Source organism: Manis javanica, chromosome 18, assembly GCF_040802235.1.
Source record: "Manis javanica isolate MJ-LG chromosome 18, MJ_LKY, whole genome shotgun sequence".
Taxonomy (NCBI): domain Eukaryota; kingdom Metazoa; phylum Chordata; class Mammalia; order Pholidota; family Manidae; genus Manis; species Manis javanica.
Window position 1 is genome coordinate 635,247 of NC_133173.1, and position 18,781 is coordinate 654,027.

The following is an 18,781-nucleotide window of genomic DNA, read 5'->3' on the forward strand; positions in this document are numbered from 1 at the left end:
GGCAGCCCCTGGGGCCTCTGAGTGCCAGGTTGGCGTGTTCCTCCCACACCCCTGGACTCCTTGACCATCAGTGTGCCGCCGCCTGTTGAGTCCTGGGACTGGCTTGATTGGTTCACTGGCCAAAGTCCCTGATTTCATTGGTTTTTCTGAGCCCTGGTCCTTCACCACCATGGTCGGAGGCTGGAGCCGTATAATCTCTTGGTCCCAAATGAGGAGATGGCTTCCCAGCCCAGGGGCAGCGGTGCCCTCTCTGTGGTGGTGGTGGCGGGGGTGTGTGTGCGGTGGAGGAAGCATAGGTCCAGGACTTGACCGGCCTGACCCGGGGAACCATCCACACAGCCCACGCGTGGGACATCAGCTCAAATAGCTGCCGCCTGGTGGGTGTCCTGGGCGGTCGCTGTGCCTGGGTTACCTGGGTAATGGTGTCAGCAGCCCGTCAGCTGAATTCTCCGAGCTCACCTGGCAGCCTTGCTCACAATGCTGTCGGGCAGGATTGTCAGGATGAGTGAGGTGCCGAGAGGCAGAGTGACGTACAGGCCAGCGAGTGACCACGTCGGAGAGAAAGCCGGGCCGCCAGCCATGGGGCCGTGCGCCCCACTCACACTGTGTGTCTGCCTGAATCCTCGGGGCAACCTGTCATGACCCCAGCCGTGTGGAAGAAGCTAAGCTTCCGACGGTTCACGGGGCCTTCTGGGAGCCGCGTGGCCAGGGGGTGACTCGTGTGGGGCTCGACCCTGTGCCTAAGCGTAGGCACCTCCCGCCCCTTTTCTCCTTCAGTCCTGGGAGTGAGGCTGAGCTGCCCGTGCTCCGTAGATCGGGTGCCCAGGCTCAGAGATTCAGCGATTTGCTCAGGAGGGCGTGGCAGGCAGGTGGGACCCACAGTGGAAATTCTTGCGGAAATGCGACCTGAACCCCGGGCATCATTCTTTGGTTTCATGATGCGGAGAATCGCGTTAAGGTCTCCACGGCTGAAGCCATGTTGACCGTGTTTGCCTTTCAGAGACTTGGTGCACGGGTCAGTGCGGAAGGCCAGGCCAGCAGTGAAGGGGAAGATGGGACACGCCTGGGCAGCGAGCTCGGAGGCCTGAGAACTGGCTCGCAGGCGGACCCAAGCCCCACCCCGCTAATCCCCTCCGGCCGCACAGCCCGTGGGCACGTCCCCCTCCAGCAGGTTTGCAGGAGGGCGCGTGGCGGCCTGTGGAGGACCAATCCCGGCAGGAGGAGGGGCCTCCGAGTGGGACTTTATGAATGGCCTACGGGCGTGGACTTCCGAGCAGAGCCGGAGGAGCAGAAGGAGCCTGGCCCCCTGCCTCAGACCTGCAGGAGCTGCTGGGTAAACACTGCGCCGACTGGTTATATATTAATTTTAGACTTAAGTTAATTTAATTTTCATTGATTTCTTAAACATTGCAAAGAATTCATTATTTTCCATAGTTTCACGTTGCAATTTCTGGGTGGGGAAACCTAGAGGCCTCACCGAGGTCAAAGGGAGAGGCGGGCGCAGGGCCGGGGCAGGAGTGGCCGGGAGGGCCAGGGGACGTCAGTCTCCATCTGGTCCTGCAGAGCGACATCAGAACCCCTTCGCCAGCCTGTCTCCCTCCCTTATCACTTTTCCAGCCAGCTTTGTGACTCAGTGTTGGACGGAGAACTGATAAGGGTGTGCGACGGACACCCACTGCGGGGAAGCCTGGGGTCTGCGCGCTCCTGCTCTGGATGCGCCAGGACAGGAGGCGACGGAGGAGGAGGAGGCCCCGCAGGTGCTGGGCCCTGGTCCGCACTCCCTGCCGGGGATGCTGGGCGGCCTTTGGGTTTCCCTTTGCTGATTCAGATGGGCTCCAGGGGCCGGGTTTAGTTTCCCCCTGAGAATAGCTGTTGGGGGAGTTTCTCAGGCTTCCTCCTAATAACTGGGAGGTGAGTGAAGAGGCTGACGGGCTTTGGAATTTCAAGCAATCTTACTTTAAAAAAGGAAAGAGGGAGAGCAGAGATTTCCATCTGATTCAGAGCCAAAGTCCCGTCCCAGACATTTTCTTTTTTTTTTTTTTTTCTGTCCCAGGTATTTTCTTCAGCAAAGACAGATGCCTGCTGAACTCGGTTTTGAGGACTGTGTGTTCAGACAAGGCACTTCCGTCGCTGAGTTAACTTTTATTCTGCTGGTTAAAAGGTTATTGTCTTGTTGATTCAGAATGCTCCTTTAAGCTCAGAATTGCCTAAAGCGAACTCATACATTTCTGTTGATTTGGCAAACGGCAGTAATGGATCGACTTTTACAAAAGTGAATCTAACTTGCCTCGGTGTACAGACGAAACTGGAGGCGGATATTCCCACAGCTACAGACACTTCTGTTTCCTGGAATTTGAACACAGACTAACCTGCAGGGACTCCATCCCCACTGAACAGGCTTTTTCTTTTTTTTTCTAGCTACAATTTAGTATTACGGTTTTGCTTAAGGAGTGAATGGAGTTTTAAAGTTCGATGAAAATGCTCCCAGAAAGCTGGCTCTTGACCTCAGCTGCGTGTTGGAATCACCTGGGAGTTTTAAGTGGCCCTGTTGTGCAGCCAGTCATCTCAGATGCTCTGGCACTCGGCTGGGGCACGGGTGGGTCAGGAACAGCAAAAAAGACCATGAACCCAGGCTGCCAGCGTTTACACGGGGTCTCCTGATGCGGGTGTACAGCCCCGCCTCCGGGTACGGATGCCTGAGGCAGTCCACAGAGAGTCTGATTTAATTGTTCCAGGTGTGGCGTTGTGGCAGTGCCCGGTGACCCCAGTGTACAGCCTTGACGCCAGCTGACAGATCTGGGAGTCTGGCTGCCCGGCTTCTAGCCCTGCTACAACTCTAGATAAGCCTTTAATTTTATTATGCCTCAGGCCCCTTTATGTTAAATGGGACCTGCGGGCAGTGGGTGAGTGGATGCCCCCTGAGCCCTTCCTGCTCTAAGCGGTGGCCGAGGTCCCCTCGTGCTTTTGCGAGGCCACGGTTACTGAAGGTGGCTCAGCGCCTGTAGATCTCTGCCCAGGACCCACAGGGCCACAGGTACACAAGCAGAGGCTGGAGTCACAGGCAGAGGAGGCACTGGCAGGAGCGGAGAGTCCCAGCCCACTGTCGGCAGCAACAGGCCCGTTGGGGCTGGTTGGGCCACGGTGAAGAGGTCAGGGGCAAAGGGGGCTGAGAGCTCCCCACCCCCTGGTGTGGCATGCAGGGCCAGAAGCACCTGGTTGGCCACCCCAGAGAGATGACAAGACAGAGCTCGGACATCCGCAGTCCAGTCTCCCAGGCTCTGGCGTGTTCCCGTCCCTCATAGCTCCATCTTCATGCGCTGTGGTGTGGTGGGGTTGGTCCAAAGTATGACATGTGGACCTGGCATTATTATCTTTTGATTATAAGAATATTAATGAGAAAAAGTTCACATTCATTTAGGGCTCACTGGGAACCACTCTGTGCAAAGCCCTTCATTTTTTACATTTTAATGACTTTTAAATTTACCCCTGAATTCCATCACTCAGTCATTAATTCACAGTCTGAGCTGGGCACCACTTACAGTCATTGACAATTTACAGTGGGAACACTGGGGCCCGAGTTTAAGTAACATTCCCAGGTCACATGGCAGGTAGCAGAGTCAGAACGCGATCCCCGGCCTGTTGGGCCCTGATGGCAACGTGCTCGTCCACTGCACGGACTCCCCAGAGCAGGCCCTGGGTAGCCGGCAGGCCCAGAGAGGGGTTGGACCTCTTCACCTGCTGGACTTCAACTGGTCCCCAGCATGGTCCCGGGGGAAGGTTTTAGGCCGTCACAGGACACTGCAGCCAGGATGGGTCGTCCGCTCCGGGACATGCGGCCAGTAAGTGGAAGGTGGGAAGTGGGGTTGCATTTTCCAGATCCAAGGCCCGCGTTCCTCGCACCTGCCCTGAGCCAGCCAGCCCCAGATCCCAGGCACCTGGCATGAGGCCTGGCACAAGGCAGGCTCACAGAAATGTCTGCTGAGTGACACTCTCAGGCCTGACTGGCACAGACACAGCGCCAGCCCATGGGGTCCCCCCACTCCAGCCAACCCAGCCTTTAGTGCTTCCAGCTTGTGAGGAGCAGAGGGACTTTTGTGGACGTGTCCCACGCTTTGGACCTGCTCTGAGTGTGTCCACCTTCCGTCCCCAGGCTCTGAGTGAGGGAACACACAGCGATGTCCCAGTGCGGGATCAAGGCAGCCTTAGTGACAAGGCAGTGGGGTGGCTCAGGAGAGCGGTTGGTGCCCGGATGCTCTCCTGAGTGGACCGGGGCTGCCCCCAGCCTTGGTTTCCCTGTTTGCGTGGGAGAGATGCAGATGCTTTTCTGTTGCTGCGGTAGCTTCCTGGCCTAGGTGCTTCCCCCGGGGCTCAGGGCCCGGGGTCAGGGAGAGGGGCCCTCCTGCTCCACTGTCTAGAGACCTGGCGGGGCGGGCAGGGGCCCCTCTGGGCGCTGCCTGATTGCCCATGAACAGAGGGCTCACTTCTGGCTGGAAAGCCCTGAGGCAGCAGTTTTCGGTATGTGTGAGGATCCCAGGGGCCCTCAGCGGAATGCAGGCTTGTCTGGGGCACATGAAGCTGCCCAGGTCAGAGTCAGAGGGAGGAGGAAGCCGGGGTTTTCTCAGGGTCCAGGCACGCAGCCCTGAAATTAAATCTGCCAAAGAATGTCTCATCTTTATGGATGGCGGAAGAGCCCAGGGCTTCACGAAATGAACGGTGACAGCAAAGCCAGTTTCCGGAAATTCCCCTCATCCTGGATGGAGATCTAAACAGCTCAGATCCCAGCCCTCCTGCCTCCCACCCCTCACCCCGTGACCTCCAGGTGAACCTGCACAGTTTGCATTTCGGGGAAGGCCCTTCCCATTTCTGCAAAGCATTGATGCCTGAGGCTGTTGGACAGCATAGTAGGGAACCTGTCGTTTCTGCTGCTCGTGGGCTGCTCACTGTGTGCGCTTGTTGAGCCTGAACCACTTTGCAGCTGAGGAAACAGGTCTCAGAAGTCTCGATCCTGGCCAGACCACGGCCCGTGAGTCTGGCCAGGATGTGCAGCTCCTGTGGCCGGCCGCCTCTGTGCTGGGGACACACCTGTAGCGCGGGCCTCCTCCCAGCACAAGTGGGGAGCACATGAACTTCTGGAGGCTCCTGGCACCACTGAGCTTTCAGCCCAAGGCCGCTGGCCGCAGCAGGTTGACAGCAAACCATGGAAAGGGCCTTGGGCCCACGGGCCAGGGATCCTGATGACCAGAAAAATCCCACATAGCCATCAGCATCCGCATCTTGCTTCTCGGTGGCTTGTAGGCACTGCAGGCAGGTGGCTCCTGTGACAACCCAGGGTCTCCATCACCAGGTCCCTACGGTGAGCCAGGTGGCCAGAGCTCGGATAAGCCACAGGGCCTCCAGGTACCTGGGCGGAGAAGGGCACACAGAACCCTCCCAGAACCTGTAATTCCTTATTCCACCTAATCAATAAACTCATTCATCTCCTCCTACATGCCAGGCAGTGTTCTGAGCTGAGCTGCAAATATTCATGGGCTTAATTCTTAAAATGACACGCAGAGGAATGCCCTCCTGGTATCATCTCCATTTTCCTTCTGAGGAAACCGAGGCAGAGAGCTGTCCTGGAGCTCCGCTTGGGCCCCACAGCTGGTCAGCAGCAGAGCTGGCATTTTTCAGGAAGCCCATGTTCTCCCCACTAGGCTACACGGCCTTTCCTTGAAAGTGAATGTGGGTCAGCTCTGCTGTGTGCCAGGTGCTGGGCCTCACCTCGTTCACTGCTGGCACAGCTGCTGAAGCAGATCTCAGCATCCTTCGCAGGGACCCCGATCGAGGTGGCTGAGGAGGCGGAGCTGGGCGGGGCCCGGGCCTCCGGACCCCAGAGCTGTCCTTCCTCGGCCCTGGGCTGACTCGGAGCTGGTTTAACAGGCCAGGCCCTGAGCTGTGCTGGAGAGGGTGGGGCTGGCGGCTGTGGTCTCTGAGGAGTGAAATGTCTAGTTAGTAGAATTAAAGTGGAGCCCCGATCTGGGGGGCACAGTTGTCTGGGTCTTTGGGAGCAACTGGAGGTGGAGCCCCACTGCACTCAGGGTCTGGTGCCAGCAGGCGGAGCGCCTGAGCAACAGGGCTGGATCCATGGTCCCAGGCTCAGGAGGGCCCCACGGTTGCCTAAACTCTCTGCTGTCTCCACCTTGAAATTCTCAACTTTTCATGGGGGTCCCTGTGTCTTCCTTCTCATGGGCCCCCACAGAGGTAGCCAGTCCTCCCTCCCAGGACCTCTCACCTGAAGCAGGTGAGAGCTGCTGGGTGCCAGCCACGCTCCCTGCCCACGCTGCGCTCAGGCGGCGGTCACTGGGACTGCCTGGGCTTAGCCAGGGAGGAGGCTCTGGAGCCTGTGAGAATGGATGGTGGCGAGGGGCCCACGCATCTCTGTCCCTGCAGCTGGGCCCAGGAACCGGGAGTCTAGGAGCCACACAGCAGATGTGCAGGACAAGCTACGGGGCTGCAGGCCCCACGGGCAGCGGCATCCCCCAGCCCACAAGGTGGCTGCACCCCAAGTGCATCTTGCTGCCACAGCTGTATCCCTTTATCTTTGACCTTCCACCTCAAGCTGCTTACTTACCATTCCTAGGACTCAGTTTCACCATCTTTAAGCAGGGAGAGAGCATTGGCACTAAAGACCTCGTTGGATATGCGAGAGTGTGGCCCTGTCCTAGGAGCGCCTAAGATAAGATCTGGGCACAATCCAAAAAGGAAGGACAAACCAGGCTGATCACACAGACATTATACAGTGGAAAACACAGAAACAGACTCACACAGGCGAGAGAGCGGATTCTTTAACAGACTGCACTGCTCCACATCTGGAAGAAAATTACACGAGACAGACAACCTCACCACATGGAAAAGAAAGTTCTTTGTGAGTCGGAGATCTAAATGAGAACAAGTGTAAAAACGTTAGAAACAAAAGTGGAAGTTTTCTTTTTAAAAAAGAGGAAATTCCTAGGAGAGGAAATATAAATGGAAAAAAGACATTTGCTCAAGTTCACTACTTATCAGGAAAGGTGAATAAAATAAATGAAATATCAACGTTTGTCCATCCCATAGGCAAAATCTAAGAAATCAGAAACACTGAGTACAGCCAAGGGTGTGGAAAATGGGAAATCGTATGTGACTGATAAGGGTGTAAATTGCTATAGGTTTTGTGGAAAATTACCTTTTCAATTGAAATTGTGCACAACTTTTGACACAGACACCCAACTTCTAGGAATGCATTTTATGAGAATAAAAGTAACACCTAAGGGTTGCTATCTAAACAAATACATCACCCTTTGTAAGAGCCCCAGACTGGAAACTACCTTAAAAGTCATCAGCAAGGGACCTGGGGGAAGGGGCTGTTCTTTTCTTCTCTGAAACAACCCCCAGGTATTTCTGATGACCAGGTTTGGGACCAGCGGACTTAAATATGCCATAATGGAGCTACCCAATTCTCTATTGCACATCCAGGTTGTTTTTAGCTTTTTGCTGTTTTGAAGAATATTTTTGTAGTGATATCATAGATCACATCTTTAATTTGTTCCTTAGGATTAAATTTCCAAAATTGGAATGGTTGGATTTAAAAGCACATACATTCTTAAAGGCTTTTGTAAGTGTTGCTGATTTATCTTCTTCTGATTATTGTAGCTTATCATTTTGCTTCTTTTCTTGACAGTTTCTGACTGTTTCTTTGTCATCGATGTGAAGTTTGGTGGCTTAAGTGACAACAATCATTTTTGTTCAGGAAGCTGCCATTGAGGCCAGGCTGGGTGGCCAGAGCTTGTCTCTGCTCCATGTAGTGTCAGCTGGGGAGGCTGTACCTGGTGTCAAAGGACACATCTGACTTCCAGATGCCCTGCTTCTGTGGTGGGCAGGGGGTGCTGGTGTCTGCTGGGCTCGGTGGACATGTGCCCAGGACCTGTGTGCTTCCTCACAGCACGTGTCTGGGCTCCAAGAGCCAGTGTATCCAAAGGGTCAGGACGGGCCTATCACTTTCGACAGCTTTGGAAGTTGCTCTGCGTGGCCTCCATTGTGGTCATGAGCCCAGATTTAAGAGGGGGAAACCGAGACCCCGTGTCATTGTGGGAGGAATGTCAAGGTCATAGTGCAAAGAGATCATGCGAGCAGGAGGTCATCCTTGGAAAGCAGAACCTGCTACGTGTTAATCTTGGCAGCCACCTTCTACAGCTTTTCTAGACCCTGACTGCTGACATTATTTTTCCAGTTAAAAGAGATCTGAGTTAGTAAAATCTAAGCCCATGCCAGAATTTCATAATTTTAACATGGATTTTAAGAATGTTAGCACTCCCGAGCTGGAGTAGGCATTGCTCCTCCCAGGCCTTCCAAGACCTTTCTAGAAAGATAGAAAATAACATTTGCCTTGCACATGGGGGAGGCTTTGGGGGCATTTATGAAACTAGGTGAAAAAATTCATTACATTTTCTTTATAGTGTATAATTACGATGAGCAAAATAACATAAAACTACTAAAGCACCAAGTATTCTATTTGTACACAACATAAATTAAATATTTTTATGTTTCCTAATGAGAAAGGGGTTTGTGTCTATTTTTTTTTATTAATCAGGTTTTATATTTGAAATGGCTATATGACATTTCTGGTCAAGAGTTTTAAGCTTAATATGTGGTCTAGGAATTTGTCCGCCCCAGTAAATGATGAAACAATTAAGGAGAACAATTTTCACTGAAGTACAGTTTAAAGACTCAAATAGCCCTTTCTTTTTTTCTTAATGCTTGTAATGTTGAAATGTTTTTGTTTAACGTGAGTGGGTTTTGAATCCGGTCAAACTTTTCTTCGGTTTTTGAAAATAGGCTCCGCTTTGTGGAAGGGCCACGTTACTAGAACCGTCACAACCAAAGGTCACCACGGCTACACGTGAGCAGAGATTCAGGAAGGGTGCCTGGTGCCACCGTCCTGCCACACCTTGGCTACACCACAGCTGGCCGCACAGTAGATGCCCGGGTAGGAGGGCGCCTCTTGGCAGCACTAGGGTGCGCAGCCTGGGAACCTGCCCTGGGGGCCAGCCCCCCATCGGCCCACCCAGTCTCTTGCCATCCACAAAGGCCCCACTTGGGAAGCTCTGCTTCTGTCACGCACAATTCCCTCTCTACCACACACTCAACAAACATTTGCTGGAAACTGACTTGGGTCCTGGCAAGAGGCTCCCTGCCAGGGACACAGGCTGTGCAAAGTGAAGGTTTCTAGTTCAGAAAGCCCTTCCCGACCTGTTCTTGGAAGCAGCTGAGCTTGCAGAAGACAAGCGGTGGTGCAGTCTAGCAGCTGGACGCTGGAGGGTGGGCACTCGGGGCTTTGTTCAATCATGGTTCTGGAGGGCGGTTTGCTTTGTCAGGCCTGTCCTGGGGTTTGTCATACCAAAGGTCACAGGTGCATGACAGTCAGACTGGAGCCCACTGCCCTCGTACAGCAGAAACAGGAGAGGGAGAGAGGGTGCTCGTTTCTGATGGGTCTGTACACACATCCATCTATTCATCCAGATGGTCAGTCAGTCTGTCCACCACTCATCTGGCTATTCATTCAAGAAACAATCACTGACCGCTGGCCGTGGGCTGGGTCCCCGCTGAGGGCTGGGGCAGAGAAATGAGAGAGCCCTCCCTGTCACAGAGACTCTCAGGCTGGAGAGAGACCACCACCGTGGGCGAGAGAAGCCTTGGGCCTGGGGGCTCAGAGGAGGGCCCAGGCCAGTAGGTGGGCTCCCCGCGGGGTCCAGTCCTTGGGGCCCAGAGCAAGTGGTCAGCAGCCTTTGTGGAATGAGCTTCCACCAGGAAGCCCACATCCTGCAGGCACCCAGCCCTGCTCCTGGCTCCCCACTGCCAGGCCCCAGCCTGCACTCCTGTCCCTCCCCAGGGCGGCCCCTGCTGGCCTTAGCACGGGGAGGCCTCTCCTGGCCCTCTCCCTGGTCACCCGTGTCCCTGAGCATGCGCTTCGCCCTGTGGCCTGCAGGGGTCAGCAAGCTTCCAAGCCTACCGGTTTTATTAGCACAGCTGGTGCTCTGATCCGTGGTCGCTCACCGGCAGGGACCCGAGTGGACCTCTGTTTTCCTGGTAACAGCTCTGGCCATGCTGCGGTGAAGGCGTGAAGGGCCCCCTCTGGGGAGCAGCTCCCTAGGGAGGCTCAACCTACTTGCAGAAAGTCCCGTCGCTTGCATTAGGAAGAACTCGGCCCTGTTCATTTCATAAGGCTGATCTCACATCTATTTAAAGCTCTTCCTTCCTTCCCTCCCCAGCAGGTGAGACCCGGAGCGCTAGGGGCCTGGGGTGGAGGCTGGCCGGGGTGTGCGGAGGCACAGTCTGCTCTGACCGCCTCAGCCCTTGCCACCTGGCACATACCCACGGAGGGGCTGAGGGCGGAGGTGGGGGTGTTTCTTCAGCCCGTGTTCAGTTGCCCGGGCCCAGCTGGCACTGCCAAGCTGCCAGCTACAGCAGGTGCGTCCGCCTTGGGGACTGGCCCTGGCCTCCTGTCACCCTGGCCGTGGCCCCCTCCAGAATGAATCCCTCTGCCTCTCGGAGATAAGCCACGTAGCTGGCATGGTGTGCCACGTAGCTCCCATGGTGGCAGGGGGCTGGGACACGGTGTGCAAGCAGGGCTGGTCGGGCATGTGTGTGTCACTGACAGTAATAATTTGGGGCCCTTGAAAACACTAGTCTTAAGACAATTTGATACAAGTTATTTAGAGGCAGGCTGGGTTCTAGTAGGGTCCTTGTGGAGACGGGGGCGGTGGCCTCCGCCCTGTTTTGCCCCAGGCCTTACACCTGCTCCTGCCTGGCTAGTGAAGTGCAGCCCTGCAGCCACGCACCCCCGTCCTCATCCTCGGAGGGCGAGCTGTTGCTATTTGGACGCTCCAGGGCCCTCTGGAGACTGGGCGAAACCCCACTGCTCCCCATGAGATGGCGGGATGCCCCACGAGGGCCGTGTGGGCCTTCTGAAGGTTCTGTCCACCTGAAGCCTCGGCCCTCGGACCTGCTCAAGTGCTGGCAGGGCCTGCCTGTGATCTCAGGGCCTGTGTGTCCCCATCCGAAGAGTGTGTTGAGTCACTGGGTGATTTCTCAAATCCCTCAGCCTGAGCCCAGAGGCTTGGCTCCCTGCCTTCAACTCCAGCCTCTGGGCTGCGCCCTGGACCTGCCCCAGCCCGGGGGTGCCTCCCCCATCACAGGCAGAATCAGCTGCACCCAGGGTGCCTGTGGCCTGAACTCGCCTCCACACACCACCAGGCTTCTGGACCTGCCACTTCCTCCTCTGTGCAGGCTCCATGCTCAAGCCCGACTCACCAGACCCCAGGAGCCGGCAGCCGACTCCAGGCCAGTCTCCCTGGTCCCAGCCTCCAGCCCCGCAGGCAGGTCAGTTTGTGGCAGAGGTCACAGCAGGGCAGGGCGCTCACAGAAGTGGGTGAGCTGCACGGGTGCCCCTCTCAGGGCTGCTTCAGACTCATTAACGGCCTGGCCCATGCTCCTCTGTCCTTCTGTGTCACGGGATGTCACGCGGCTCATTCCCCATGGCATCCATCAGCACCTCGCCGTGGGGTGCTGTCGGCCACTTTGTGATGAGACACTACTCTGCAGCCTCCCCGTCTGGCTGCAGAACGTGGGGTTCGCCTTGCTGTAGATGCACTTCCCGGTCCGCCAGGGTGCCTCGTGCCTTGTTCAGGGCCCTGGGGTCTGGTTACCAAGGCAGTGGGGCTCAGCAGCTCTCCCGGCCACCCAGGAGATCCCCAAGGACAAATCTTTCTGAACTGGGAGCAAATTACCTTTGCAGGCCCCCGTTGCAGGCCCCCTTTGCAGGCCCCCTTTGCTCAACCTTCCAGACTGAGTCTTGCTGATCATGATGCGACGTGGGCTGTTACGGTGACGGTGACGGGAAAGGCCCTGACTTAGAGAGGGCGTTGAATAGCTCCGAAATGTTTCGGAAAAGCTCTTGCCCCTGAGCTGGGTTCAAAGTCTCACTTTGTCTCTGCTCCTGATGCTGGCGACTGTCTTGAGGTCGAGAGTCTTAAGGGCCTGGGAGCCAGGCTGGCCTCCGATGCCCCTGCGTTCACCTGGGGGCTCCTGGTGTCGCTCACCGGGCCCCCTGCCCATCGCGCCTTTGCCCCTCCCTCAGCCCCCTCTGTGCAGTTGGACACTTACACCTTCCAGTTTCCTGAGTCCCATTCTGAGTGCTCCCCAGCGTCATACTTGGGGGCCTGCCCGGGGGCCCTCCTGTGTCAGCCCCACACAAGGAATATTTTTCTTGATTGCTTCTGCAGATGTTACCGGCCTGGGAGAGCTGGGTGAGCTCCGGAGAGTGTGTGCCTGCATCTGTCCCTCCCAGCCTGTTTGGTAGGAGAATGGGGCTCCTTGGCGACTTCTTTCTCTGGGCTGGTCTGTCTGCCCCCACCCACCTCACCTGTGATTTGGGCCCCCTGGGACTTGCAGGAGCCCGGCCAGCCCCGAGTACTTCCCTTTAAGGACCTGCAGGATCGCCATGGCAACGAGCCATCCTTGTGACCCTTAAGGCGCTGTTCTTGTCACGCTTGTCTTGGGGACTGCCTGAGCTGGAGTCTGCATCTCAGGCAGGTCCTATGATATCAAAGTGTCTCTGGTGGCACTCGAAGCATCCGAGGAAAGCTGTCCGAACAGAGGGCCTGGCCTGTCTGCCTTTGGGGAATGGGAATCTGGGATCGTTCTGAGCTCCCAGCAGCTTCTCGAGGCTCCTGGCTCTGCATAGAGCAGGTGCTCTGTTGATGCTGGCTGACCTGAGCAGGCCTATTGATTTCCTTATGTGACAGCAGCACCCGTCCTGCACCAGAGAGGTTCCCACCGTTGCTGGCAGCCAGCTGGGCGCTGGCAGCTATGGGGGCCGTGATGACGCAAGCAGGCATCCATCCTCCAGGGACCAGGGTGGAGGGAGCAGAGGGCACATGTGCTTGACGGGCCTGACCCTAAGGCCAGGTACTGGGAGAAGGTTCCAGAGAAAGCAGGCCTCCTGCCGGGACCCTCCCCTCCTGGGAGTATTCCAGCAACCTCCCGTGAGCTCCTCGGCTTGCAGTCAAGTCTCTCCAAGCACTGGGTTGTTATTTTTCCTTTAATTTCCTTTTTTTTTTTAACTATTAAAAGACTTTTCTCAAAGTTAAGATGGTTAGAGAAGAACATCTAGACATTTTTTTTGCATTAAAAAAGATAAATAATTTTAGTGTTCCATTTATTTTTTTTTTCCTTTTATGGTCGGTGATTTTTTTTTTTTGTCCTGTTGAAGAAATAGCTTATACTATAAAGTTGCAAGGAGTGTCTCATATTTCCTTCTAGAAGCTTTATAGTGCCTTTTTAATTGAAATATATTTGAAATATATATAGTATTCTGTAAGTTTTAGGGGTGCACATGTTGGTTTGACACATTTGTATTTTGCAACATGATTGCCACTGTGGCCTTAGCTAACACCTCTATGGCCCCAGAGAATTACCACTTCTGTGGTGGGAATAACGAAGACCTAGTTTTAAAATTGAAGTATAGCATTTGCACACACATTAAAGCATTCAAGTTCACTCATCTCAAGTACACAGCTTAATGAACCTAAATTCTCACACGTCTATATGTGCGTGGAGCTACCCACCCAGGTCAGGATAGATCGTGAGAGGCCGAGTGAGATGGGGTCTGGATTGCATGTTCCCCACCCTGCCTCTTGCTGTTTAAGTAGGTCTAAAATGATGTGGTTATGAATGAGTGATGCGCACAGCCAGTTCTGGATTAGTTTTGCATTTGTACTTTTGTCTTTTATTAGTTGTGGGAAAAACCACACGTCATGAGCTCTGCCCTCAACCCATCGTTGCATACAGACTTGCTGACCGTGAGCCCGTGTCGGGCAGCAGAGCCCACGGCGCCCTCTCTTTTGTGGAACTGAACGCACCTGGTGAGCAGCCCCTCCCCGTGCTCCCGCCTGGGCAGCCCCCATTCTGCTTTCTGCTTCTGTGAGTTCGGCTGCTTTGGGGACCTCATCTCCATGGGGCCTTGGTATTTGTCCCTCTGTGAATTTCTGCTCATTTCATTCAGCATGATGTCCTCAAGTCTTACCTGTGCTGTCGCCTGTGACCGGATTTCGTCCTTTTAAAAGGCCGATAGCAGACCACTGTATGAGATAAGGCATTTCCTTGGCCCGTGCATTCCCCATAGACATTTCGGTGTCTTTGCCTCTTGGTTACTGTGACTAATGCTGCCATGAACATGGGCATGCAGGTATCTCTTCAGAAGCCAAAAATTCAATTCTTTTGGATAAAATACCCAGTAGTGAGACTGCTGGATCATACTGTTTCTCTATTTCTAAGTTTTGGAGGAAACTCCATGGCTTACCGTACCAGCCGCACCATTTTGCATTTTTACCGACGGTGCAGAGGGTGCCAATTCTTCCACGTCCTCTCCAACACCTATTTGCTGCTTTTTGTGATAATGGCACCCTAACAGGTGTGAGGTGAGATCTCGTGGCTTTGATTTGCATTCCCCTGCTGATGAGTCACTTTGAGTGTCTTTTTATATACCTGTTGGCCACTTGGATGTCTTCTTGGGAGAAATAGCTCTTCGAGTCCTTTCCCATTTCTCATCTGGTTTCTTGTTTCTGCTGTTGAGTTGTAGGGGCTCTTTGGACTCGCGTGTAGGGCAGCATCCTTTCAGCCCCTGAGGGAACGGAGAGGCGTGTCTCCATCCCACCGGCAGCAGGGCAGGGCCCCTCCTGGTGGAAGCCCAGGGCAGTGAGTGGACCTGTGTTCCTCGTGGGCAAGCTGAGGAGCTCAGGGACCAGCCACAGGGTGAGGCGGGCGGGGCTGTCCGGTCCGGAGCTCTAGCTGACGTCGCCGTGCCTATGACCAGAGGTGGTGGGGTTTGTATTCCAGGGGCAGGTGCATGTGGCAGGTGGGGACGTGCTGGACGCTTTGCAGGACGAGGGCAGCCGCTGTGGAGGCGGGATGACAGAGGACTGCTAGGACACCTTCAATTCCTTGGAAATAAATGCCTATGTAAGAGGCGTGGGTGAAATGCTCAGAGGAGCATATGGCTGGAGGCTGGGCGGCCGAGCAGGGGGCGCAAGGCTGGAACTGGAACACGCAGGGGCCTTTGATGCAGGGGCGTCACCTGAAGACACCCAGGGAGTCTTCGGCCATAAGCCAACATCTCAGAAAGGGGCGGAATCAGAGTACCAGGAAGGACCTCTTTCGTGTCATGGACCTGATTGAACTTTTTCTGCTGGAAGTTTCTGGGGGCAGGAGCGAAGGAGAGAGAGAACATCTGAGGGGGGCTGGCGGGAGGGGAGCACCTTGTCCAGAGGAAGTAATTGTTACGCAGATATTGTTTTCCCTATTACACGTATTTCTGATTATAAAAGTAAATGGATTCCTTGTAGACATACTGGAAAAGACTAAAAAATATATATCAAGAAGAAAATTAAAATAACCGTACAGGACATCCCAGGGATGACTGCTGTGGACATTTTGATGTTATCTGAAATCAGATAAACCCATATCAGAGTCCAGTTCTAATAATACTATCCTCTTTGCTCCAGAACTTTCTGTTAGGACCTCAGAACCCTGTTTCCATGGTGTGATTGTATTGGTGCTCGGTCTTCTGGTGTTTCTGGGACCCCTGCTGGTGAGGCTGCGCTTCCTGTCTCCCTTGCAGTTAAGCAGGTCCTTGAGTCTGCTTTTGGCCAAGGAGTTGTGAATGAAGGGACATGTGCTTCTCCGGGCTGGAGCTGTAAACGGTCAAAGCAAGGCTCCCTAGAGTTCTCTTTCCCCTCTCTAGGCTGTCAGGCAATGCACGAGAGAGCTGCTTCTCTGTCACTCGGAACCTGGGCTTCTGAAGCAGGTGCCCCTGCTGACCCCAGGAAGCCATGTAACACAAGAAAAAGTAGCAATAACTGTGTTCTTAAACCCCGGAGCCTGTGGGGAGTGTTTGTCACCGCAGCATAACTTGGTTTGCACTGACTGGTAAGCCAGCCCTGACCTGCGTCTGCGCCTCTAAACCTGGTTCGGCTGGAACAACCCAGGTGTGGTCCCAGGTCCCACTGCTGTCCCTGGGCCAGGGACAGCCTCCACTCACGTGCCGGGGGCACCATCTCCTGGATGTCCTGTGGGCCTTCCAGATACTGCAGCTCACCGCACACTAAACCTGTCACCCTCCCATTCACCACTAGCCCACGTGAGCTGTGTCTCCCCCAAGCTTCCCCATCCCAGCAAATGGTACCTGCCCATCAGAGCACAGCCTCTACCCTCTTTGTGCACCTCTTCCCCATGTCCCCTCAATCACCATGCGTGCTCATTTGCTTGAACTATTCGGTTCTCCCAGTGCCCATGGTTACTGCTTCTGGCCTACGCCCACTTGATCATTACCTAAAGAGATCGCAACCTCCCTGCAGGCTCCTGCTTCCAGCCATGTTCTCCCTCAGTTCCTACTTTGTAGACACGGAGCTCTGTGGTCCTGACTCGCTTGCCCTGGGACAAAGGCCAGACTCCTTCACATGCCACTCAAGGACCTCCGCGGTCTCACCTGCCCCAGCTCGGCCTCACTTTTTCTGTGGCTCTAGACGGGGATTCTGGTCCAGCAGCCACTGGGAGGCCCGCCCAGTGGCATTTTGCTAAGCCTCCCCAGGTGACTGTGACATGCAGCCACAGCGAAGAACCATTGCTCTGGACAAACCAAACCATTTTCAGTTGCCTAATGACGTCACACACCTGTTTACACCCCAGCTTTTGAACCTAACAGCTGCTGTGCTTGAAATGCTCATCTCTTCTTTTATCCCAAACCCAAACATCCCTGACCTTACGGGAATCCCGATCACGATGCACAGTTCCTTGAGCAGCTCCTGCTCCCTTGCCCTCCAGGGCACCCGTGGGGTCCCACAGCACCCCCCTTACTCTCATGCACTGCAACGCCTTTCCTTCCCCGTCCACCCCATCTGCCCCTGGGGGCAGAGGCTGTGCCTTGTCCAGCATTTTAAAGCTGTGTGAGCACATGTCTGACACATACAAGGACTGATGTATATTTGTGGGGGGCAAGGAGAGACGCAGGAAGGAGGCAGGCCACCCCAGACTGGCAGGTACATACGCATGTAAAGCAGGTTTGCTGACACATGAGTCTTGTCCTGGCTGCTGTGAGATGGGCAGCTCTCTGCCCTCCAGGGTCTTGAAGACTTACGCGGAGGCCTTAAGGGGGTTCAGTCACGTGTGTCGTCCAATGGCCTCGAAGCCTTTCTCTCGCAAGTCTGTGTCCTTGGAAACAGCTTCCACTGCAGTAGCAGTGGGCAAAATGTATGGATTTCCAAGACCTGAATGTAAAAAGAATGTAAAATATCTCATTAATATATTTGTACTGATCACATGTTTCCATGATAATATTTGGGGTGTATTGAGTTCAATAAAATATATTATTAGAATTAATTCCACCTGTTTCTTCTTTTTACTTTTTAAAGGTAGATAGCATACACTTTAAATGACAGATACTGTCACATTGTAGTTTTATTGGTAGCACTGCTGTAGAATGTCTGTAGAAATAAAATACAATGGTACAATACACACTACATATTAAATGCTGTAGAATGTGGCTAAAGCAGTGTCTGGAAGAAAAATTTATTAGCTAAAATACTTACCTTACGAAATAAGAAAGAATGAAATGAAAAAAGTAAGCAAATGAAGAGAATAGCAGAAAGCAATTAAGTAGAAGATAGAAAAACATAAAAACTGATAGATTCAAGGACATGAGTTCAAGATAAATTATTTAAACATGATAAACCACTGCTTAGCCTACTGTTTGTTTTTTTTTATGGAGAAAACAAACAAAATTTGAACTGAGAAAAGGAGAATTTATGATTTAAAGAATGATTATATTATGGAGTGACAGAACCCTTTCCATGAAAGTCAGAAATATGAACTCCACTTTCATATATGAGAAAAACCTAAGAGGCACAAAACTTGGAGAAGAACAGGCATCTGATTATAAAGTCTATGGGAAAAATCAAACATTTACTATTATGAAAACAACCAGTCAGAAAATCTAGTGGAAAAAAACCCTTTACAACAGAAATGAAAAAATACATAGGGACAAATGTAATAATGAATGTTGGGGCCCAATGCTAAAAACTTTAATTTCCTACTAACAGCCATAAAAATGGTTTTAGGAAGTAAAAAACTTCCCTTGTTTTTCTCCAGAAGACTCCCCAGGGGGGTACTTCCGATTCCCAAACTTAATCTCCAAGTTCAGTGTGTTCCCGAGCTGATTACCGAAAGAATTTTGTCTGGAGTTTGATAAATTAAAAACATTTTTTATCTGGCAGAGTAAACACATGATTGAAATCAGAAAAAGAAGAAGAATGAAGATGGCTATGATACTATCAGGTGTTCAAACAGTGTCTAAGTCCACAGATATTTGATAGAATATAACTTTGGAGCGGGAACAGACCAAGAGATTAACCCAACACAAAAGAGTCCAAAAATGAATTCAAGTACACATGGGAATGAGTATTTGACCTAAATTGGCATCATTAAATCTATCTGCCAGGATGGGTTATTCAGTAAACTGTATTAGGAAAACTGGTTAGTTATTTGAAGAGAAAAATTGGATTTCTTTTATTCTTCACGTGCAAATAAATTCCCTATGGACCCAAGAGTTAAATATGAAAGTGGAACCATAAAAGCTAACTGAAACAATGATCACAGAGTATTCTGTATAACTATGCAAACAGATTAAAAAGCTTGGATTAAAACAAAGGTGAAA

The 18,781-nt window shown here is 53.0% G+C and overlaps 1 long non-coding RNA gene across 6 annotated transcripts; it reads left to right on the forward strand.

The window, feature by feature from the left end:
* The first annotated feature begins 555 nt into the window (after positions 1-555).
* On the forward strand, positions 556-17,448 carry LOC140847247 (uncharacterized). 6 transcript variants are annotated; one of them, XR_012127056.1, is made up of 6 exons: positions 556-1,333; positions 2,054-10,286; positions 12,297-12,369; positions 13,809-13,937; positions 14,654-14,826; positions 14,911-15,268. It is a non-coding gene; the product is annotated as an uncharacterized lncRNA (long non-coding RNA). The 6 variants fall into 6 exon arrangements; XR_012127053.1 differs by adding an exon at positions 15,815-17,448 and having other exon boundaries at positions 13,809-15,033; XR_012127052.1 differs by lacking the exons at positions 14,654-14,826; positions 14,911-15,268 and adding an exon at positions 15,815-17,448.
* Positions 17,449-18,781: the final 1,333 nt, after the last annotated feature.